The 25,345-nt window shown below is 46.6% G+C and overlaps 1 protein-coding gene across 1 annotated transcript in view; it reads right to left on the reverse strand.

The window, feature by feature from the left end:
- Positions 1-24,120, reverse strand: part of BEND7 (BEN domain containing 7) — a 211,076-nt gene extending 186,956 nt beyond the window's left edge. Inside the window, exon 1 of the mRNA XM_073551274.1 lies at positions 24,003-24,120. The gene's annotated coding sequence lies outside the window, so the exon portion shown is untranslated. The remainder of the gene's footprint in view (positions 1-24,002) is intronic.
- Between the last annotated feature and the right edge of the window lie 1,225 nt (positions 24,121-25,345).

The raw sequence follows: 25,345 nt of genomic DNA on the forward strand, positions 1-25,345 counted from the left end.
ATTTTAGATGTCACAGGATCTTTTTGGGACAACACCGCTCCTGCACCAATCTCAGAAGCGTCCACCTCCACCTGAAACGGGAGTGAGACATCAGGTTGCAGCAAAACCGGAGCAGAAGTGAATCTTCGCTTCAGCTCCTGAAAGGAAGAAAAAGCCTCCGGAGACCAATTTAGCACATCAGCACCCTTCCTAGTCAAATCCATCAATGGCTTGGCAATACCAGAAAAATTAGCTATAAATTTCCGATAAAAATTAGCAAAACCCAAAAACTTCAGGAGGGCCTTCAAAGAAGTGGGCTGAACCCAATCATAAATGGCCTGTAACTTGGCCGGGTCCATTTCAATAGTTGACGGAGACAAAATAAATCCCAAAAATGAAACCCTCTGTACCCCAAAAAGGCATTTCGATCCCTTGACAAACAGGGAATTCTCCCTCAAAATCCGGAACACAGTCCGAACATGTTCCACATGAGAGTCCCAATTCTTGGAGAAGATCAAAATATCATCCAGATAGATAATAAAAAATTTATCCACAAAGTCTCGGAATATATCGTTCATGAAGCACTGGAAGACAGAAGGGGCATTAGTGAGCCCAAAAGGCATCACCAGGTACTCAAAATGTCCCTCCGGAGTATTAAACGCCGTCTTCCATTCGTCCCCATGCTTAATGCGAATAAGATTATACCCCCCCCTGAGGTCAAGCTTGGTAAACCAGCAAGCACCCCTAACTCTGGAGAATAGATCAGAAATCAGGGGTAACGGATACTGATATTTAACAGTAATTTTGTTGAGGGCACGATAGTCAATACAAGGCCTTAATGAACCATCCTTTTTAGCCACGAAAAAAAACCCAGCACCTAAGGGTGAAGAGGATGGTCTAATATGACCCTTCTCCAATGCCTCCTTAATATAGGATCGCATAGCCTCGTGCTCGGGTACAGATAAATTGAAAAGCCGACCCTTGGGGAATTTACACCCCGGGTTCAGCTCAATTGCACAGTCATAACTCCTATGAGGAGGCAAAGACGCAGACTCATTCTCACTAAATACATCATAAAAGTCAGCCAAATAGTCAGGAACATCATGCGACTGGGGAGAGGTGGAGAAAACAGGAGCATCACTAAGGGCACACCGACAACCCCAACTCACCACAGACAAAGATTTCCAATCCAGAACTGGATTATGGATTTGCAACCAGGGAAACCCCAGAACAATGGTATCATGCAAATTATGCAACACCAAAAATCTGCAATTTTCTTGATGGTCTGGGGCGACCCGCATTACCCCCTGGGTCCAAAACTGAGGTTTATTCTTCGCCAAAGGAGTAGCATCAATACCCCTCAAAGGGATAGGCGTCCGCAGAGGTGTCATAGGAAATCCACAACGTTTAGCAAAATCCAAATCCAAGTCCATCAGGTTCAGAGCTGCTCCTGAATCCACAAAAGCCTTGGCGGAAAATGTGGACAGGGAGCAGATCAGAGTAATTGCAAAAAGAAACTTAGGTTGAACACCACCCACAGAAAACGTGTGTGCACAACGTTTCTCTCATTTAGGGCAGACAGAAATACCGTATTTTTCGCTTTATAAGACGCACTTTTGTTCCCCCAAATTTTGGGGGAAAGTAGGGGGTGCGTCTTATAATCCGAATATACGGGGGAGGGGGTGTATATATATATATGTACTGCAGGGTCCAGGGGAGGTGGGGGCAGCTTTGGAGCGGTGCTGTGAGCTGGTAAAAGCTGCCGAAGGGAGCCTTTGATCTCCTGCTCCCGCTCATATAATATGCACTGCCGCTGTCCATCACCATGGTGCTGAAACCGCACCACGGTGACTGGCTGGGGGAGCGGTGCATATTATAGCTGCCTGCGCCCTCCTTTGATCGCACATGATCCCCTGTGTTAGATATCGCCCCCATGCTGCTGCCCATAGTAAAATAAAAAACTCTTTCCTTACCTCCTCCAGCGCTGATCTCCCGGTGTCTCTGCTGCTGCTGTCATCAGCACTCTGCTGTGCTGATCACATGACCGGCTCTGAGAACCAGGAAGTGGAGGAGGAGCTCAACCACACTGAGGGAGACACGAGGAGGGACAGCGCTGAGAAGGTAAGGAAAGAGTTTATTTTACTAAAAGCAGCAGCATGGAGGCGATATCTAACACAGGGTGATGTGTGCCAGCCACAGGGGGGCCAGTGTGCCAGCCACAGGGGGGCCAGTGTGCCAGCCACAGGGTGATGTGTGCCAGCCACAGGGGGCCAGTGTGCCAGCCACAGGGTGATGTGTGCCAGCCACAGGGTGATGTGTGCCAGCCACAGGGTGATGTGTGCCAGCCACAGGGGGGCCAGTGTGCCAGCCACAGGGTGATGTGTGCCAGCCACAGGGGGGCCAGTGTGCCAGCCACAGGGGGGCCAGTGTGCCAGCCACAGGGTGATGTGTGCCAGCCACAGGGGGCCAGTGTGCCAGCCACAGGGTGATGTGTGCCAGCCACAGGGGCCAGTGTGCCAGCCACAGGGTGATGTGTGCCAGCCACAGGGGGCCCGTGTGCCAGCACAAGGGGGCTATAGTCAATATAAGGTGGCCATATCCAGATTAAGGGGGCTAATTTTAGGGTGGGGGGGCTATGAGAGACATATACCCTATATGATTTGCTAGACGGACACTGGCATTATAAGACGGACCCCATTTATTAAAAAATTCTCTATTCCTTCACCACATTTGGGGGTGCGTCTTATAATCAGGTGCGTCTTATAAAGCGAAAAATACGTATGCGAGGCATCTCCACAAAAAAAACACAGCTTATTACGCCTTCTGAACTCCTGACGTTGCACCCTAGACAAAACTCTATCACATTGCATAGGTTCAGACATTTGTTCAACAGGTGGCAACATCTCTCGTGTAGTTTTGCGTTCACATAAACGCCGATCCACCTGAATGGCTAATGACATAGAATCGTCAAGACCAGAGGGAACAGGAAATCCCACCATAGTATCTTTTACAGTTTCTGACAAACCCTTCCGAAAGAGGGCTGCCAAGGCACCATCATTCCAGGTAGTAAGGACCGCCCACTTTCGGAATTTTTGACAATACAACTCTGCCGAATCCCGACCTTGGCTTAATGCCAACAGGGTCTTTTCAGCCTGATCAATAGCATTAGGTTCATCATACAACAACCCCAAGGCTTGAAAAAATGCGTTCACATTATTCAGAATAGGATCATCAGGTTTCAAAGAAAACGCCCAATCCTGGGGATCGCCGCGCAGCAAAGAGATGACAATTTTAACCTGCTGCGCGGAGTTTCCCGACGAGTTAGGCTTCAAGGCAAAAAATAATTTACAATTATTCTTGAAATTCAAGAATTTAGACCCATCCCCAAAAAACACATCAGGAGTAGGAATCTTTGGTTCAGCAGCATGTGAATGAGCAAGATAGGCGTAAATTCCCCGCACTTCAGCACCGATCTGCTCCACACGATCAGACAATTGCTTCATCTCCATTGAGAGAAAAATTCCCCCTACGGCCTCAGAGATATAGAGGAAAAAATATGCACACAAAAATAACAAAAAATTCTGACACTTTTTTTTTTTTTTTTTACAATTCTCTCCTGCTATTGAGTACCCTAGGATCTGCGGTATGGCTGGTGATTCTGTTATGATGAGTCACCGAAGGAGGAAATAACAAAATACCAGCTAAGTCCAGAAAAACCAGAGAGGTTGGCAGCTATCGGATTGCAGACCCCTGAACCTATCCACAACAACTAGCAGTAGCCGTGGGGGGTTCCTACGGTGCCCTAGACCCCTCGATCACAGCCGGAGAGCTACATAGCCTAAAGACAGAAAGGGGAAAACGAAACTGCCCCAGAGCAATAGGCAGCCCCCAACATATAATGACGGTGAAGTAAGATGAAAACACTAACACAGATAGAAAGATAGGTTGAGCAAATGATGGGGCCCAAGCTAACTACATAGGACAGGATAGGAAAGCTGCTGTCTGCCATCCGCAAAAACCCTATCAAGATGAGCCAACCGACTGATAGGAAAAACAGGCCCTGAAGTCGCTAGGCTTCAAAAGACTATATCAGCACTCAGGTATATTCTGAAGACAGAGCAAAAGATCAACAGATCAGAGACAAAAATGGAATTCAGCTCACCCCCGGCCGGGGATGGCAGAACTCCCAAAAAACAAGGCAAAACAAAAACAAAACTGAAGAGTACAAAGCAGAGCAGAAAAACTTAGCTTTGAGACGCAGGAATCAGACTGGTCTCCAAGAATCCAGCAGGAAAATCACCAGCCAGGAAGAAGGGCGTCGGCAGCCTTATATCCAGTCCTCATTTCCAGCCACCCAGTTATTATCTAGCTGCCCAGGTGTTTGGTAATCAGTCTCACTACCTTCCTTCACCAGAGGAGGGAGTTCATCAGACCTCAATGGTGAAGGGAAAAATGAACTCACAACACTCACCCATCCCTTGTACAGTAGATTGTGAGCCCTCGCGGGCAGGATCCTCTCTCCTCCTGTACCAGTCGTGACTTGTATTAAGATTACTTTACTCGTTTTATTATGTATACCCCTCTTCACATGTAAAGTGCCATGAAATAAATAGTGCTATAATAATAAATAATAATAATTCACTGCATTCCATGCTCATGGGAGTGGAGGGCAATGAAAATTCATTTCTCTTTAATGGAATCCTGGTATGATGGGCCCCCATCCTGGCCCTGGAATGCATGGTCCCATCATGTCCTTATCCTGGTATGATTGGCCCCCACCCTCATCCTGGTATGCATGTCCCCATTATAAATCATAAAAAAACAATCATTACACTTACCTTCCCGGCACTCCATCACATTATCCTGCTCCGATGCCAGCAGCTGCTTAAGGCTATGTGCCCATGTATGCAGAAAATTTCTGCATGAAAACCGGACTCCTTCCCAGAAAATGCACGTTGCGCAAAAAACGTGCGTTTTTTTATGCGCTTTTTTCCGTGCGTCCCCAGTCTCATTGAAAATAGTTAAAAACGCGGACTCTTCTGCAAAATTAATGAGCATGCTGCGTTTTTTACTGCGATACGTTTTTTCAACGGAAAAAATGCATCAATATGCACAAAAAGTGCAGAATGCATTAAAATGAATGGGATGCTTCTTTTAAGTGATTTTTAAGTGTTTTTGCCAGTAAAAACGCTTAAAAAAGGCGAAAAAACGCTTACGTGGGCACACAGCCTTATTCTTGTAAGCACAGCATGGCAGGGACATCATGCGCTGCTTGCAAGCTGAAGGGCAGCTGCCGGAATACTCGGTGCTCTGCATGCTGGGACTGTGCGTGCAGAGAGAAATGAGTATTCGTTGTTCTCTAGTGTGCACAGTGTCAGCCGGAGCCTTCCGGCTGCTGCCAGCACCACTGGTGGAGGAGGGGCCCCTGGTCACTTCCTCCACCAATCAGCGAGTGAAACAGCGATGATGTCATTTAATGGCGTCTGCTGTGTACTGCGGGGAGTCAGCGCACCGGAGACACCAAGACAGGAGCAGAAGCAGAGTGCCGGGGAATGGGACCGAGGTGAGTATGTGTTTTTTTTTTTTTAAAGTTATTTATGTATATGGGATGTTTGGCTGCACATGGGAAGGCTATGGGGGTTTTACTGTGGACATCGGGAAGCTTTGAGTGTATTACTGTGGACATGGGGAGGCTATGGGGTCATACAGTGGACATGAAGAGGCTATGGATGTTTTACTGTGGACATGGGGAGGCAATGCTGGTCTTACTGTGGACATGGGGAAGCTATGGGGGTCTTACTGTGGACATGGGGAGGCTGTGTGGGCCTCATATGCTGGACATGGGAAGGCTGTGTGGGCCCCATATGCTGGACATGGGGAGCTTAAGTGATAATTAATATTAATTATAATGATTATATTAATAATTATATGTTGATATTTTGAGCTTAATTCATTTCAGCCATTTGGCTCGGCCCTCCACAACAGTCACGGTCTCTCATGTGGTCCCTCGGAAAAATTAATTGCTCATCCCTGGTGTATATAAATAAAATAGGGTACTTTGTGAACACCATTTTTGGTTAAAAAAAAAAAACATAAAAGCCATCTCACTGGCATAAGATGTAACCAAATTAAGGATGGCCCAAACCTCCAGTATTAAAACCTTACCATGTGTCAGAGTGATGTCAATGTGAAAAAGTGCTGAGAAAAGCTCAAAGAATGGGATTTCACACCCTCACCAAGTGCTGGAACATGAAATGTAACTGAAAAAAATGAACTGGAGTATAACTTGATATGTATACACAATAAGAGCATATTCATACTGGCCATTAAACCTAAGATAGAACACTAAATGAACATCTACTCCACTGTCATTAAGTACAAAGCAATAGTGCATATACACTGCTCAAAAAAATAAACGAAACACTTAAACACTTAAACAACACAATGTAACTCCAACTCTGAGCACATGCGGCAGAGTCTGGAGACACAGAGGAGAATGTTCTGCTGCCTGCAACATCCTCCAGCATGATCAGTTTGGCAGTGGGTCAGTAATGGTGTGGGGAGGCATTTCTCATGGAGGGCCGCACAGCCCTCCATGTGCTAGCCAGAAGTGCTGTCACGGGTTTACCATGACAGAGAGGAACCAGAACACCGCAGCGTCTAATATCTCCTCCTGCACTAATTAGAAGCACTTCACCTTCATAGTAAACGGTGCAGGTTTTATTTAGCAGTGCAGGGGTTAATCTGCTCAGTTGAAAGTTCTTGGAAGCTTTCTTGCATTAAGGCTCTCAGCTGTTCACTGTTAGCCACCTCCCTCCTATTTATTCTGGGCCCCGGCAAGCACTCATTACCAGAGTTAGCTTCATGCTGCATGGTTCATGCTGCACATGTGCCTAATTGAGCAGGAGGACCTTGCGGGCAATGCAGGATTTACTTCTGTTTACCTCTGTTGTTTATGTGAGTATATTTGTATGATTTGGTATTTTCCTTTATCCCTGTTTGTATTGCTACGCCCCTCTTGGGGTGGGGGAAGGATACAGACTGAGGGCAGATTCAGGAGCTCAGGCAAGGTACGTGGACCTGGCGTCTTCACCATTAAAAGTAATCTGGCGAACAGAGCAAGCTAGGGCACCCCTAGCGGTAAGGATAGGGAAGGAGCCCTTTGTCCTGGAATATCCGACAACAGAGTCATGACAGGTACCCTGACTGCCATTAGTACCAGGATGAGATCCTCAGACCCATTGTGAGACCATATGTACAGTGGGGGAAATAAGTATTTGATCCCTTGCTGATTTTTTTTGTAAGACAAAGACCTGAACAGTCTATAGTTTTAACGGTAACTTAATTTTAACATTGAGAGATAGAATATCAAAAATAAAATCCAGAAAATCACATTGTATAAATTATATAAGTTTATTTGCATTTTGCACTGAGAAATAAGTATTTGATCCCCCTACCAACCATTAAGAGTTCTGGCTCCTACATACCAGTTAGACGCTCCTAATCAACTCATTACCTGCATTAAAGACAGCTGTCTTACATAGTCACCTTTATAAAAGACTCTTCTCCACAGACTCAATTAATCTGCCATAATCTAACCTCTACAACATGGGCAAGACCAAAGAGCTTTATAGGGATGTCAGGGACAAGATCATTGACCTGCACAAAGCTGGAATGGGCTACAAAACAATAAGTAAGACGCTGGGTGAGAAGGAGACAGCTGTTGGTGCAATAGTAAGAAAATGGAAGAAATACAAAATGACTGTCAATCGACATCGACCTGGGGAACCATGCAAAATCTCACCTCCTGGGGTATCCTTGATCATGAGGAAGGTGAAAGATGAGCCTAAAACTACTGTGCCCGCAAGGTCCCCCTGCTCAAGAAGGCACATGTGCAGGCCTGTCTGAAGTTTGCCATTGAACACCTGGATGATTCTGTGAGTAATTGGGAGAAGGTGCTGTGATCAGATGAGACAAAATTTGAGGTCTTTGGCATTGACTCAAGTCGCCGTATTTGGAGGAAGAGAAATGCTGCCTTTTGCCCAAAGAACACCGTCCCCTCTGTCAAGCATGGAGGTGGAAAAATTATGTTTTGTGGGTGTTTCTCTGCTAAAAGCACATGACTACTTCACAGCATCAATGGGAGAATGGATGGAGCCATGTACCGTAAAATCCTGAGTGACAACCTCCTTCCCTCCGCCAGGACATTAAAAATGGGCCGTGGCTGGGTCTTCTAACAAGACAATGACCTAAAACAAACAGCCAAGGCAACAAAGGAGTGGCTCAAAAAGAAGCACATTAAGGTCATGGTGTGGCCTAGCCAGTCTCCAGACATTAATCCCATAGAAAACTTATGAAGAGAGTTGAAGTTCCGAGTTACCAAGCGACAGCCTCAAAATCTTAATGATTTAGAGATGATCTGCAAAGAGGAGTGGACCAAAATTCCTCCTGACATGTGCGCAAACCTTGTCATCAACTACAAAAAAGTCTGACTGCTGTGCTTGCCAACAAGGATTTTGCCACCAAGTATTAAGTCTTGTTTGCCAGAGGGATCAAATACTTATTTCTCACTTCAAAATGCAAATAAATTTATATAATTCATACAATGTGATTTTCTGGATTTTATTTTTGATATTCTATCACTCAATGTTAAAATTAACCTACCCTTAAAATTATAGACTGTTCATGTCTTTGTCAGTGGGCAAACTTACAAAATCAGAAAGGGCTCAAATACTTATTTCCTCCACTGTAGGTGCAGAGGGCCCTGGGTTCCTTCTGATATATGATAATTCTAGGCCTCATGTGTCTGAAGTACATCAGCAGTTCCTGCATGAACATGGCATTGATGCTATGGACTGGCCTGCCCGCTCCCCAGACCTGAATCCAATCGAGCACATCTGGGAAATCATGTCTCATTCCATCCACCAATGCCACATTGCACCGCAGCCCATCCAGGAGTCGACTTATGCTTTAATCCATGTTCTTGAGGATATCCCTCAAGAGAACATCCACTGCCTCATCAGAAGCATGCCCAGGCGTTGTAGGGCGGTCATACAGGCACGTTGAGGCCACACACTACTGATCATCATTTATTTTTAGAGCAGTGTAAATAAAATAGGGTGCGTTAGTAAACACCATTTTGATTAACCCCTTTAACCCCAAGGGTGGTTTGCATGTTAATGACCGGGCCAGTTTCTACAATTCTGATCACTGTCCCTTTATGAGGTAATAACTCTGGAACGCTTCAACGGATCTTGGCGATTCTGAGAGAGTTTTCTCATGACATATTGTACTTCACTTTAATGGTAAAATTTATTTCATATAACTTGCCTTTATTTATGAAAAAATGTAAATATGGCGAAAATTTAGATAATTTTGCAATTTTCAAACTTTGAATTTTTATGTCCTTAAAACAGAGAAATACGTCACACAAAATAGTTACTAAATAACATTTCCCACATGTCTACTTTACATCAGTACAATTTTGGAAACAAAATTTTATTTTGTCAGGAAGTTATAAGGGTTAATAGTTGACCAGCGATTTCTCATTTTTACAACAAAATTTACAAAACCATTTTTTTTAGGGACCACCTCACATTTGAAGTCACTTTGAGGGGTCTATATGGCAGAAAATACCTAAAAGTGAGACAATTCTAAAAACTGCACCCCTCAAGCTACTCAAAACTACATTCAAGAAGATTATTAATCCTTCAGGTGCTTCACAGGAGCAGAAGCAACATGGAAGGAAAAAATGAACATTTCACTTTTTAGTCACAAAAAAAGATCTTTTAGCAACAATTTTTTATTTTCCCTAGGGTAACAGGAGAAACTGGACCCCAAAAGTTGTTGTCCAATTTGTCCTGAGTACGCTGATACCCCATATGTTGGGGAAGGGGGCATTGTTTGGGCGCACGGCAGGGCTCGGAAGGGAAGGAGCACTGTTTGACTTTTTCAAACCTAAAATTGACTGGAATTGAAATCGAACGCCATGTCGCATTTGACGAGCCCTTGATGTGCCTAAACAGTGGAAACCCCCTATAAGTGACCCCATTTTGTAAACTAGACCCCCTAAGGAACTTATTTAGATGTGTGGTGAGCACTTTGAGCCCCAAAGGACTTCACAGAAGTTTATAACACCAGGGCGTGAAAATAAAAAATCATATTTTTTCCACAAACATGATCATTTAGTACCCAATATTTTTTTTTCCCAGGGGTAACAGGAGAAATTGGACCCCTAAAGTTGTTGTCCAATTTGTCCTGAGTATGCTGATACCCCATATGTGGGGGGAAACCACTGTTGGGGCACATGGCAGGGCTCAGAAGGGAAGGAGCGCCGTTTGACTTTTTCAAACTAAAATTGGCTGGAATTGAGATTGGAAGCCATGTCGTGTTTGGCGAGCCCCTGATGTGCCTAAACAGTAGAAACCCCCACAAGTGACCCCATTTTGGAAACTAGACCCCCTAAGGCCTGTTTCACATTTCCGTTTTTTGACGTCAGTCAAAATCCGCCACTTTTAGAAAAAAAAGCATCTTCCCCTTAATTGGCGGATCCGTTTTTTCCCCCATAGACTTACATTAGCGGCGGATTTTGACTGACGGTCGTCCGTTGCATCCGGTTTTTGACAGATCCGTCAGAATTCTAGCGGCCATGAAATCTCTCTCCTTTTCCAGACCGCGGTTCCTTTATAGTTCATCCACTTCCCGGCTGCAGCGGATCCGTATAGAAAACGGATCCAGTGGCATCCGTTTGACCCATGACGGAAATGAATCCGTTTTTTAACGCTCTGGCTGATTAAGACTGACCTAAAAAGATGGAAATTTGAAACAGGCCTAAGGAACTTATCTAGAAGTGTGGTGAGCACTTTGAACCCCCAAGTGTTTTGCTAAAGTTTATAATGCCCGGGCGTGAAAAAAATACATTTTTTTCCCACAAAAATGATCTTTTAGTCCCCAATTTTTAATTTCCCAAGGGTAACAGGAGAAATTGGAAGCCAAAAGTAATTGTCCTGAGTACACAGGTACCCCACATGTGGGAGAAGACTACTGTTTGGCACACCTCGGGGCTCGAAAGGGAAGTAATAATAATAATAATAATACATTTTATTTTTATAGCGCCGACATATTCCGCAGCACTTTACATTTCAGAGGGGATTTGTACAGACAATAGACATTACAGCATAACAAAAATCACATACAGTAGATTATAACAAATAACAAGAGGAGTGAGGGCCCTGCTCGCAAGCTTACAGTCTATGAGGAAAGAGGTAGACACGAAAGGTGGGTGGTAACAGTTGCTCTGATTGTATGGACCAGCCATAATGTTAAGTGTGTAACAGTACAGACACAGAGGGCTAATGGATGCATAAAGCATGTGGGAACATGATGCTGGGAACCTGGTTATGGTAAAACTTTTGGCTCTGCCACACAGGGATAGGTTAGGTTAATGTGTTGAGGCGATAGGCCAGTCTGAATAAATGCGTTTTCAGGACACGCTTAAAATTGTGGGGATTGGGGACTAATCGTATTGACCTGGGAAGTGCATTCCAAAGAATTGGCGCGGCACGTGTAAAGTCTTGGAGACGGGAGTGGGAGGTTCTGACTATTGAGGATACTACCCTCAGGTCATCAGCAGAACGGAGGGCGCGGGTAGGGTGGTATACTGAAACAAGGGAGGAGATGTAGGGTGGTGCTGAGCCATGGAGGGCTTTGTGGGTGAGGGTAATAAGTTTATACTGAATTCTGGAGTGGATGGGTAGCCAGTGTAATGACTGGCACAAGGTAGAGGCATCGGTGTAACGATTGGTGAGGAATATGATCCTGGCTGCAGCATTCAAGACAGATTGGAGAGGGGAGAGTTTGGTAAGAGGGAGACCGATTAGAAGAGAGTTACAATAGTCGAGACGAGAATGAATAAGAGAAACAGTAAGAGTTTTTGCAGAGTCAAAAGTAAGAAAAGGTCGAATTCTAGAAATGTTTTTGAGGTGCAGATGACAAGAGCGAGCCAGTGATCGAATGTGGGGGGCAAAGGAAAGCTCGGAATCAAGTATGACCCCAAGACAGCGGGCATGTTGCTGGGTAGTAATAGTGGAACCACACACAGAAATAGCAATGTCGGGTATAGGTGCATTAGTAGCGGGAGGAAACACCAGGAGTTCAGTCTTTGACAGGTTCAGTTTCAGATATAGTGAGGACATGATATTAGACACAGCTTTTAGACAATCGCCAGTGTTTTCTAGAAAGGCTGGCGTGATGTCAGGAGAAGAAGCGTATAATTGGGTGTCATCAGCATAGAGATGGTACTGGAAACCAAATCTACTGATTGTTTGTAGTAGTGATGTTTTGGAATGCAGACTTTGATGGAATGGTCTGCGGGCGTCATGTTCTGTTTGCAGAGCCCCTGATGTGCCTAAACAGTAGAAACCCTCCACAAGTGACCCCATTTTGGAAACTAGACCCCCTAAGGAACTTATCTAGATGTGTGGGGAGAACTTTGAACCCTCAAGTGTTTCACTAAAGATTGTAATGCCCGGGCGTGAAAATGTAAAATCCTATTTTTTCCCACAAAAATGATCTTTTAGTTCCCAATTTTTAATTTTCCCAAGGGTAGCAGGAGAAATTGGACCCCAAAAGTTGTGGTCCAATTTGTCCTGAGTACGCGAATGGTCTGCAATGGTTTGGGATGGTCCGCTGTTATGAGCTCATTTTCTGCTCCACCAGCTGGGAGTTCTCCTTCCGTTCTCCCTCTGGTAGTGACAGGAGGTAGTGAGGTTAATTTAATTGGTAATGGTCTGCCACCTGACGAGGAGGATAGTGATTGGATCTCTGGAGTATCAGACTGGATATCCTGTTGCTGGTGATTCAGTCTGTTTCTCAGGTCTTGGACTTCAGCTCTGCTCCAGTCATCTCAAGTTAAGTTTGTTTTTTGCTAATGTTCACACTTGCGCTTGTTGGTCAACTCAGTTTTTTTGTGGTCAGCCAGCCCGGCTGGGCTGTGCTGAATTTCCACTCTTATTTATCTGTATTTGCCAATTTGCCTTTTTGTCCTTTATTAGATTGGCCTCTTTTGGCTCTGTCTCAGAATATTCCAGAGTGCTGATATAGTGGGAGAAGTCTAGTGACTTCAGGGTTAATTTTGTTATCAGAAGCGTTGGACATTATTTTTGGTAGGGTTTTTTGGCAGATTGCAGACAGTATCTTTCCTTTCCTGTCCTTTCAAGTTAGTTTGGCCCCATCGTTTGCGCAGCCTATTTTTCTGCCTTTGTGTTTTCATCTTGCTTCACCGTCAATACATGTGGGGGGCTGTCTTTCCTTTGGGGTCTGCTCTGGGGAGTTAGTTTTCCTCTTTTCTTACTTTAGGCTTATTTAGCTCTCCGGTTGTGACGAGGCGTCCAGGACCACCGTAGGCACGCTCCACGACTGCTTCTAGTTGTGTGTTAAGATCAGGGCTCTGCAGTCTGCATAGGTACCAACCTCTCTGGTTTTCTGAGACTTTGCGTTTGTTGCTTTTTTCCTCCTCGGTGACACATTCATAACAGTCCGCGGGCGTCATGTTCCATTTGCAGAGCCCCTGATGTGCCTAAACAGTAAAAAAAGTGACATCATTTTGGATACTAGACCGCCAAGGAGCAAATCTAGATGTGCCCCAACTAATCTAATGTTTCCGGTAAAGTAAATTAGTTGTGCATGGAGGTGTGGTACAATTTTATGCAATCCTTCATTCACAAGCCAGGTTTTTCGGGGCAGGTGTCGCATTGAGAAGTGGTGTCCTTGCGTATTCCCTTTTTGTAACACACTTGGAACCTTTTTTGCGGCTTACCTTTTTCTTCCGGTTGGCGGGACCACTCCCGGAAAATGCTGACCTGGTACAATAGGAGTACCTTTAGTTCCAGAAGCACTGGGGCCCACTACTTCCGGAGTGCCAAATATCAGGGCCTTAACCACTACCTCCTGGAACTGAAGGTACGATGTATTGGTGTGGCCTGCACATCATGACAGCAGGAAAGCGTTGAGCATTGCCATTTGGACGATGTGCACTGCCAGCTTTTTATACCACACCTTGGCCTTTCTCAAAGCATTGTACGGGTGGAGGTGTTGATCAGAGAAATCAACGTCACCCATGTTTTTGTTGTAACCCAGTACACAGGTCGGTTTGCTGACCTGTGTAGAGGTACCCCGTACAGTGCAGAGGGCGCTGCCATCACAGTGTATGGTGGTCAAGAGAAGGACATCCCTCTTGTACTTGACCACTAGCAGGTGGTAGCTACTTTGGGCTCTGCTCTCACCTTTTCTGCCCAAGTAGCGTTTTTGTGAGGCATCTCTGATTTTTGCGGACAGTACCACAGGCTGTGGTACCTCACGCAGAGAGGGATTTGTAGAGTGAGACGCTGTTATAAAAGTTATCAGTGTGGAGGTGAAAACCTTTATCCAGCAGTGGGTGCACCAAATCCCACACATTTTTCCCACTCGCTCCCAGGACAGGGGGACACTCAGGGTGTTCAATCCTGGTGTCCTTCCCTTCGTAAACTCTAAACCTGTGGGTGTACCCTGAGGTACTCTCACAGTTTGTAGATTTTGATTCCGTACCTGGCCCTCTTGCTGGCAGGTACTGACGGAATCCCTTAAAATGAACCAAGGACTCATTCACGCAGATGTCCCTTTGGGGCACGTACACTTCAGCAAACTTTTTGTTGAAGTGTTCGATGACCGACCGAACTTTGAACAGACGGTCAAAGTTGGGGTCATATCGTGCGGGACACTGTGCATTATCAGTCTAATGCAGGAATTTGTGGATGGCCTCAAAACGCGTCCGGGCCATGACCATTCGGAACACTGGAGTGTTATATAAAATATCAACACTCCAATATTGCCGAAGTTCTGGCTTCTTCAGGATCCCATATGAAGGACCAGGCCCCAAAATTGCGTCATTTCAACTGCGTCTACAGGAGACCATTTAGAAAATGATGAACGCGGGGTTTTTTTGTCCAAAAATTGACGAGCATACAAATTAGTTTGCTCCACCATGAGGTTAACAAAATCCTCACAGAAAAAGACTTTGAAAAAGTCTATTTCTGTGAGGCCGGTGGTGTCAAACTTGATTCCTGATTCTGCCATAAAATCAGTAATCAGTGGCTCGTAGTTTTCAGGGGGCGAGGTCCATACGGGGTGCGCTGGTTCAGCTGTGGGCGCTGCCTCATCTTCTGTCCTGGGGCGTCTGCGTGGCGGTTCCGCAGGACCCGAGGAGGAGGAAGAGGAAGAGGATGAAGAATCTGAAAAGTACAGAAATGTTGGATCCTCTCCCTCGCTATCAGTGTCGGAGGCAAGGAAAGAATATGCCTCCTCCACTGAATAGCGCTATTGGGACGAATTTGATGAGGAGGACATTTTTTGTGTGAATATGGTGCTTTGTGTGTACTTTATTGATAACTGTATGTGTATGTGTGGGGGGATAGTGATTGGTGTAAACTATTCTGAAAAGGAAAAGCTAAAAGAAAAAAGCAAATAGGGAGAAAAAAAATGCCTGTGGGAAAAAAAGTCTAAAACAGCAGGCCCTAGCTCTGATAAGTAAACTTATCAAAATTCGGCGGCTGCTGGATGTGCGCACCGGGGTGGCGAAAATAAGTGTCTAAAACAGCCGGCACGAGCTCTGATAAGTGAACTGTTTCACTTATCAAAGTTCGGCGGCAGCTGTATGTGCGCACGGGGGTGGCACAAGGGGGGGTGGAAAAGAAAAGGAAAAAAAGGAAAACGGCAGTCACAAACTCTGGTAAGTGAACTGCGTCATCAATCAATGCTCGGCGGCTGCACAAAGGGGGATGGAGCGGGGAAATAAGAGGGGGAAGGGGGGATGGGGGATTGGGGTGGATGAAGAGAAATCGGGCAGGGATCAGGGATCAACAGTTAGGGGGAGCAAAGGGGGGTGAAAAAAATGGATAACGGCAGGCACAAGCTCTGATAAGTGAAGTGCGTCACTTATCAAAATTTGGCGGCTGCGGGATGTGTGTACGAGTTGGCGCAAAGGGGCCTGAGAAAAAAAGCAAGCACGAGTGTTGATCGGTGAACTGCGTCACCAATCAATGCTCGGCGGCTGCGCAAAAGGAGGTGGAGGGAGATAAAAAGAGGGGGAAGGGGGGATGGGGTGGATGAATAGAGATCGGGCAGGGATCAGTTAGGGTTGTAGTCAGGTGGCGCAAAGGGGGGTGAAAAAAATGTAAAATGTGTGAAAAGAGGGGTGGAGGGGGTAAAAAGAGGGGGAAGGAAGGGGTGGCGGGATTGGCGAGGGGATGAAGATAGATTGGGCAGGGATCAGGTAACACAGTCGTAGGGTTTCTTTTTTCTTTCTTCTTTATTCAGCAGGGATTGTAGTGCTACAGGCTGCTGTGGCACAACAATACCCAGCACAGGAGTTCTTGCTGTATGACCGTTCTGCAGGAATCCTTAGCTAGAGTAAGGACCCCTGCAGAGCAGTCAGACAGGCCACTGGCAGGTGACAGACAGGTCACAGAGCGGACACATCGATCCCACCAATCACTGCTCTGCCTGGTGACCATGGCAACTGCCTAGGATTGGAGCGCACAGCTCCGATTCCTAGGCAGGTCACAGCCAGATCATCAGCAGGGCACAGATTGGTCACAGCATGACCACAGCTGTGCCGTGATTGGCGCGATCGATGATGACATTGATTGTGCCAACCAGCTCCTGCAATCCCTGCTGGGCCTGTCCTAGGCCCCGGCCTATGATAGGTGCTATTACAGCACTGATCCGGGCCGGTACAGGCAGGGCACAGCACCGATATACCGCCGCTGTGCCCTGCGATTGGCGCGATCGATGCGATCGCGCCAATCCGGGGGGTTTTCGTCGGTGCCTGGCGGCCTAGGATCGAGTACATCGGTACTCGATCCTAGCCTGAGACCTCATTGTTTCAGCCAATCTGATTGGCTGAAACAATGAGAAAGGCTGCGATTGGCTGTTCAGAATTGAACAGCCAATCACAGCGCTCGGGAGGCCGGGGGGGGGGTGGTATCCGAGCCCGGGAGGCTGACACCATCCTCCCTAAGGTAAGATGGCGTTGGAATTTTAATGCAATTGTGGCGCCCCCAGGAGTATGGTCGCCACAGTGGCATTGCCTTCCTCCTAGGGAGTGTGATGTCATGCTTGGAAGCAATAAAGGATCTCTCTAGCAGTTAACCACAACACACAACACAGTTTCCATTCCAGGTCAGCAGAGGGAACTCTGAACCAAAACTGGGGAGGAGCTACTCTCTGGGGGCCAGGAAGATTAAGGAGTTCGTGTGAGGAGGGCAACGTGTGTGGACGTTGAGGAGAAGAGCTGGGGGATTGAGCAGAGAGTTCAGGCTCATTCCCAGCTATAGCGCATGATCTGGAGCCCAGTCTCCAAGGCTGTACGGACACTGATGGTCCTGCAACAGAAACCGGAGGAATAGGAAGCTGTAAAAGCTCTATTCCCACATAAGACTCGGAGGCACCACAGCGACGTGTGAGCCAGAAAAGAAAGGCTACAGCTGTCTGCCATACGAGGGAGTTCTACAGAGAATAAGCAAGTGGAACTTCAGTGTAACACAGTACTGCAAGTACCTAAAGATAAGCGCTAGGAAGGAGACTACACAACCCATAGAGAGATTCCTAAGTTGCTTCCAGGCTAGCCAGCTCCTGTTCCATCTGTAATCTGGACCCTGGACTGCATTTGCCAAGCAAAGTAAAGGTAAAGAAACTGCACCCTGTTGTGTCCTTTCCTTCTTCCTGCAACACCGTCAGCTCTGCTTCATCCCTGTGCCCGACACTGCACCCTCTTCTCAACACCTATCTCTTCATCTACACTGCCCTGGGACTACTGCCCTACCTGTGGAGGGCCACAACATCATTGCTGCACCACACCATCTGTCCCAGAGGATCTGTCTGCAGCGTCGGCTTAACATCTTTATTGCCGAACACCACATGTGGCGTCACGAATCATTCACTCATAAACTTTATTCCATCACTTAACCCCTTTTACATGGGCGCCCAGGGCCACGGACCGGGTCACCGCTGCTGTGACATTCCCCTGTGAGAGATCGGCCTGGTACCGAGTACCCCACAGCCCTGGGAGGGCGACCCACTATCGCTGCGACTTAAGTCGCAGTATCGCATTAAAGGGCATGACGTACTATCCCGTCCACACTCATACGGGCCCGGGTCAACTGGACGGGATAGTTCGTCAAATGTCAGAAAAGGGTTAAAAAAAGCATAAAAGCATCTCATTTACTTCTATCCGGCCTACTTTCATATCTTGAAACTTCCAGCTCTGCAACCACTACTTTTATATTGCAGTTCAGATTAAAGGCAGTTGTCTCAATGTGTGAATAGTGGACCCGTGGATGTTCGGGTTCAGGAGGATTTTTTAAGAAGTCCGATTTGGGATCTGAACTTGACTCCGGAATCTGAGCCTCATTCAAGTCAGTGATGACCTAAACTTCAGTGCTGTAAAATGTTCGGAGCAAGGGCTAGGGGGCTGCAAAAGGAAGACACATGGTGGGTAAGAGCAGGAGAATTGCCCTACAAACAAATGTGGATAGGGAAATTAATTAAAGGGGTTCTGTTACCATAGCAATCATGGTAAAATAGGAAGTAAATGAATAACATCAAAAGTTTAACAGTGCCCCCACTGGGACTGAGGCTTGCAGAGTACCCCTCACAGAAGCAGCTTGCAAATTTTCCCCACAGAGCATGGGGCAGAGTACCTCTACATTAGCAGCTTACAAATTGAAACCACTGAAGCAGCTTATGAATTTCACCCACAGATCATGGGGCCCAGTACCCCTGCATAATCTTATAAAAAATTTCACCCATAGAGCATGACGCCTGGTACCCCTACAGAAGCAGCGTACAAATTTCACCCACAGAGCAAGGGGCACAGTATCCCCATAAAAGCAGCTTACAAATTTCACCCACAGAGCATTGGGCAGAGTATCCCTACATTAGCAGCTTACAAATATCACCCACAGAGCATTCGGCACAGTACACCTAAAGAATATCATAAATAATGTCACCCAAAGAGCATGGGGTACAGAACCCCTACATTAGCAGCTTTCAAATTTCAGCCACAGAGCATTGGGCACAGTACCCCTACAAAATTATATAAAAATTTCAACTTCAGTGCATGTAGCAGAGTACCCCTACATTAGCAGCTTACATATTTCACCCACAGAGCAGTGAGTGCAGTACTCCTACAAAATCTTATAAAAATGTTCACCCACAGAGCATGGGTCAGAATACTCCTAAAGATATAGCTTACAAATTTTACCTACAGAGCCAAACTTTTACCTTGAGTAGCGTAAAGTAGAGCAGCCACAGATAAAAAGCTTGTAGTTTGATTCTGGATACAGCTGGTGGTCCACCGCGAAACTTGCAACCGCCAGACCCATCCCATTTGCCTTGGTACGCCTCCCCAATGCTGTTGCCTTATTGTCCTAGGGGGCACAAAGTGTTTCCCTTGAAAAAAATAGTGTTCAAAGCAGGCAAGCAAGCCTGAATACTTCAGGTAGTGATAATGGAATTATGCTCCGTTTCTATTTTTTGTTGGTTTGAACTGGGGCTATGATTAAGAGAGAACCCAAAGTGAAGGAACTGGAACCACCCAAAAGCAGGGTTGCAGAGTACAAATGGGTAACGGAGAATCAGGGTTCTGTTCTGGAGATGCAACCTAATAAACGTAGCACATCCAAGGAAGGCAGCAGTCAAGTAAACTAACCACTTCTTAACTGAGTCAGCAGTTGATGTAGCGAGACTATAACCATCCATGACAATTTAGAGGTTCTGTAATTGGAATGAGCAGTTAAATCCTTTAATGAGTGTTAGGCCCTACAACAAAGGTACAGTAAAATAAATTTTTAGGCGCATTACTCATATACACACAGCTGCCGAGTACACAGAGGCTTTTGGACACAGTACCCCCACACAAAGCATGTTTCCACATTTTACCCACAGGCGCTGATACCAAATTTCACCCACAAAGCATGTTTGAGATTTCCCCCAGAGAAGCTACTAACAAACTTTACTCACAGAGTATGTTTTCACATTTTGTCAAGAGAAGCTGATTAAAAATGTCACACCCAGACAATAGGGCACCGTATCCACACTGGCATGGTTGCAAAATATTCACAGCGGCTTAAAGGCACAGCATTACCACATACTGTATATGGATGAAAGAATACACACAGCAGCTATTGGCACAGTAATCCCACAGATATGGGTTAAAGAATGTGCACAGTGGCTTTTAGCACAGTAATCCCACAGATATGGATTAAAGAATACACAGAGCACAGTTTTTGGCACAGTGCTATCACAGACATGGTTGCATCAGAGTAGAACAATATTTTTAGGGTATGTGCACAGGTTGCAGATTTATTGTGGATCCGCAGCGGATTTGCCACTGCAGATCCACAATAAATCCGCAAGTTTTTATCAAAACAATGTTAACCTATGGAGAAAAATTTGCTGTGCACATGCTGCTGAAAAAAATGTGCGGATGCGCAGCGTTTTATTTTCCGCAGCATGTTAATTCTTTTTGCGGATCTGCAGCGTTTCTGCACCCATTAACTTCCATTGAGTCAGGCAAATCAGCAGCAAAACCGCAGATGTAAAAAAGATCTACGGTTCTGCTGCGGAGGAAATGCTGCAGATCGGGAGGAGGGAAGTGTGTGGGCGGTGACTGTGTGCGTGTATGTGTGCGGGCGGGGTCTGCAGGGCTGTGTGTGTGTGGCTCTGTGTGTGCCTGTGTGTGTGCCTGTGTGTGTGTGTCCCTGTGTGCGTGTCTGTGTAGGCATCCACTGTCTGATGGGACTACTGCTCCCATCCGACAATGAATGCTCACAATGACAGCCTTGCCGCTGATGGGAAAGTAGTCCCATCAGACAATGGCTGAGTTCAGTAGTAGAAAAAAAAACCACATACAGAACATACAACATATAACATACAGAACATACACATAGCATACAAAAATAACATAGAATACATACTTACCAATCACCTAGTCCCCGATGCCCCCATCTCCTTTAATAAAAATAAAATAAAAAAACAACCTATACTTACCTTTCCGCCGTAGTCCAATTATTAACGAATGTCCCACGACGATCTCTGGTGTAGAACAGTCAGTGCTCTACACGGCCTCTACGATGCACTGACAGCGGAGGTAATCTTTCGCTGTGTATAACCCTCCGCCGCCGGGAGAGAGAGGTCATTTATGTTCATTCTCTCACCAGCAATGCTGTGTGAGAAAATTCCCATGCAGCATTGCCGTAAAGTGAGAGAATAAACTCAGGTAACCTCAGTGATGCACGGCAGGAGCCATTGTCTCCTGTCAGTGTGTCACTGGAGGCCTTATAAAGCAGTAACATCACATGATGGAAATCGTCGTGGGACACTCGTTATTAATTGGACTGGGTCGGACAGGGAGTGTACTATTGGTTTATTATTTTACTTTTTATTACAGGAGAACGAGGGCGTCGTATGGATGTTAGGCGTGCAATAAAAATATGAAAACTGTGTAGTGTTTTATTTCATTAAATTACCTTATTCTTATGTTGTCACGAGCGCTTCGGAGGTGACAGGCTATCATTCTGCGTCAGGCCTCAGAAGGGCTGAGCGCCTGTCCATACAGACTGCTCCCTGAACCATCTGCCTCTTGGACCCAGCGTCAACCTCCTTCTGCCTTGAGAAGTTTGGATCTATTTAGTTAGTGGCTCAGCTGTGACCCAGTGCAGGTAATAGCTTCATTTCCACTTCTGCTTGCTATAGTGTTGGACCTTCTCAGAGTGCTCCAGTTTGGTGTCTGGAATCCCTCTTCTGGTATCCGTATCTGGCGGTTCAGCTAAGTGTTCCCGTTTGTCTCACCTTACCGTCTTTAGTTTAGCGGAGACTGCCTAGTGCGCATCTCCCTCCCGTTCCCTATTCAGGACTAGGCCCCAGGGAGATTCAGGGCCTCAGGTCCTGGCTCGGCGATTGGTGAGGAACCAATATAGGGACTCAGTAGGAGTTCTAGGGAGAGATTAGATCTAGCCTACGGGGCTCCAAATCCCTTCCTTAAGGGGGCTTTCCACATAGCGATATCGCTAAAGCGTCGCCGATTTTGTGACGCAGCAGCGATATTGCTAGCGATATCGCTACATGTGATACCTCTGACCGGCTCCCCCCGCTGGTTATCGCTGATCGCGCGAGATCGGCCTGGTCCATTTCTCATCGTCGGCTTCCTGCTGGCGCCGACGAGCGAGCCATGGACGCGGGCGGAAGACGGACACCCTCGCCGCGTCTGAAAGGTAAGAGTGACCGCTGAGCATCGCTGCGTCGCTAGTGATATCTGCCTGTTTGGCAGCTAACTAGCGACCATTTAGTGATGCACCAGCGATCCTGACCGGGTCGTATCGTGGTCGGGGTCGCTGGTGCATCGCTAAATGTAACGGGGCCTTTAGTGTCTGGGCCCCCTTCCCCATTATGTTACACTTGGTTTTCCCTCACTGTGCGTGACATATGTTTTTGTAACCCCTTCATACTCTAAGATTAATAATGGATAGGTGTCTTATTGATGCCTCTTCATTACTAAGCCGTGGGCTTGATGTCACCTTACAATACAAAGGTGACATTAACCCCTTATTACCTCATATGCCACAGCTACACAGCAGTGGGAAGAGAAGGGCTAAGCGCCTGAATTGGTGCATCTTAGAGATGCGCTATTACTGGGGCAGCTGTGGGCTGGTGTTTGTAGCTGGGGGGGCAATATCCATGGCCCCTTCCTAGGCTATGAATATCAGCCCGCAGCTGTCTGCATAGCCTTTCAGGCTATTAATTATAGGGGGACTCCACATCACTTTTTTTTGGGGTCCCCCCTATTTTAATAGCCAGTAAGGGATATGCAGACAGCTGCGGGATGATATTCATAGCCTGGGAAGGGGCCATGGGTATTACTCCCTTCCCAGGCTATAACCATCGGCCCCCAGTCGCTGGCTTTCCCTCTCTGGACGTAAAAATTGCGCAGGAGCCCACACAATTTTTTTCCATTTTTTTTTAAATTAAACAGATATTGTGTTTAAGGCCGGGGTCACACTTTATGAGAAACTCACACGAGACTTGCACCTCAATAGCCGGCACTGCCGCCAGCACTCGGGACCGGAGTGTGCGGCTGCATGTACTTCTATGCAGCTATCTATAGATCTATCCCATATTTATCTATAGATAGATGTGGAATAGATAGATATGGAATAGATAGATAGATATGGGACAGATAGATAGATATGGGACAGATAGATAGATAATAGATTGATAATAGATACATAGATATGTGTTAGAAAGATGATAGATAGATAGAAGGAATGAGATAGATAGATAATAGATAGAAAGATAATAGATTGATAATAGATATAGATATGTGTTAGAAAGATGATAGATAGATAGATAGATAGATAGATAGATAGATAGAAGGAATGAGATAGATAGATAATAGATAGAAAGATAATAGATTGATAATAGATACATAGATATGTGTTAGAAAGATGATAGATAGATAGATAGAAGGAATGAGATAGATAGATAATAGATAGAAAGATAATAGATCGATAATAGATACATAGATAGATATCTATCCAGTGGCGTAGCGTGGGGGGGGCGGTCCGCCCCAGGCGGCACGTGTGTGGGGGCAGCACGGCAGCAGCAGCAATTCCTCTCTGTGGGAAAAGCGCGGAGGCACAGTGCAGACTCCCGAGTGGAAATGGTCACGCAGCTGTAGCCACTTTCCAGCCAGCTCTGCATTTGAGCGCTATGCAGCTCTCCACAAGCACAACTGAGACAGCTCGTGCATAAGTGACACCTGCAGCCACCTATACGTAGCTGCAAGCAGCTAGTAACACTGCGCCGATTGGCTGCTGCTCGGCGCTGCCCCCACTCGTGAAGAGCTAATCATACGTCAGAGGTGGGAATGGGGCGGGGCAAGGGCGTGGCTTGGGGGTTAACTGTATACAAACAACAGGGAACTTCCTTACCGTCGCCAGGCAGCAGTTGATACTCGGCGCTAGTCTCCGCCTATGGGGCCTAACGCTTTACATTCTTTCCCTCTTTCTCCTGGGTTCCTGCTCCCAGTGTCCTGCCGGTATGTTTGGTCAATACAAGTGCATTGTCTCCCTCTTCAGTGTTTGCTGCAGGAAGCGTTAACTGCCTCAGGAGGAGGCACTAGGCGCCGTGACTGACAGGAGCACAGCACTTCCGGTCCTCTGTCAGATGCGAGGAAGCGCTGCACAAGTGCACAGTGGAGAGAAGGTGAGAGGCTGTGTAGGGCGCCCCCCTCCCCCAGGGGTTGTTATGTGTACGTACAGTCAGTGTTGCCCTACCTTTCTCCCCTAGGGGTTGTTCTCTGTCCCTATAGTCAGTGTTTCCCTACCTTCCTCCCCCAGGGGATGTTCTGGGTCCCTATAGTCAGTCATTCCCTTCCTTCCTCCCGCAGGGGTTGTTCTGGTTCCTGTATAGTCGGTGTTGCTCTACCTTCCTCCCCCAGGGGATGTTCTGGGTCCCTATAGTCAGTCATTCCCTTCCTTCCTCCCGCAGGGGTTGTTCTGGTTCCTGTATAGTCGGTGTTGCCCTACCGTCCTCCCCCAGGGGATGTTCTGGGTCCCTATAGTCAGTCATTCCCTTCCTTCCTCCCGCAGGGGTTGTTCTGGTTCCTGTATAGTCGGTGTTGCCCTACCGTCCTCCCCCAGGGGATGTTCTGGGTCCCTATAGTCAGTCATTCCCTTCCTTCCTCCCGCAGGGGTTGTTCTGGTTCCTGTATAGTCGGTGTTGCTCTACCGTCCTCCCCCAGGGGATGTTCTGGGTCCCTATAGTCAGTCATTCCCTTCCTTCCTCCCGCAGGGGTTGTTCTGGTTCCTGTATAGTCGGTGTTGCTCTACCGTCCTCCCCCAGGGGATGTTCTGGGTCCCTATAGTCAGTCATTCCCTTCCTTCCTCCCGCAGGGGTTGTTCTGGTTCCTGTATAGTCGGTGTTGCTCTACCTTCCTCCCCCAGGGGATGTTCTGGGTCCCTATAGTCAGTCATTCCCTTCCTTCCTCCCGCAGGGGTTGTTCTAGTTCCTGTATAGTCGGTGTTGCCCTACCGTCCTCCCCCCAGGGGTTGTTTTGTGTCCATATAGTCAGAGTTGCCCTACCATGACTGGGCGGTTAATTTACAGGGCTATAGTCTGTTCAGAAATGACCGAACAAATAAGCGAAGGGGAGGCGGGTGTTTATATGTAAAATCATACTTAAAACACAATATATGATAATGATAATATATATGAATCTAATGAAAATGTAGACTCCCTGTGGGTAGAGATAAGGGGAGGGGATATATACATA

The sequence above is a fragment of the Dendrobates tinctorius genome, unplaced genomic scaffold (assembly GCF_039654945.1).
Source record: "Dendrobates tinctorius isolate UK_male_01 unplaced genomic scaffold, ASM3965494v1 ptg000174l, whole genome shotgun sequence".
Lineage (NCBI taxonomy): Eukaryota > Metazoa > Chordata > Amphibia > Anura > Dendrobatidae > Dendrobates > Dendrobates tinctorius.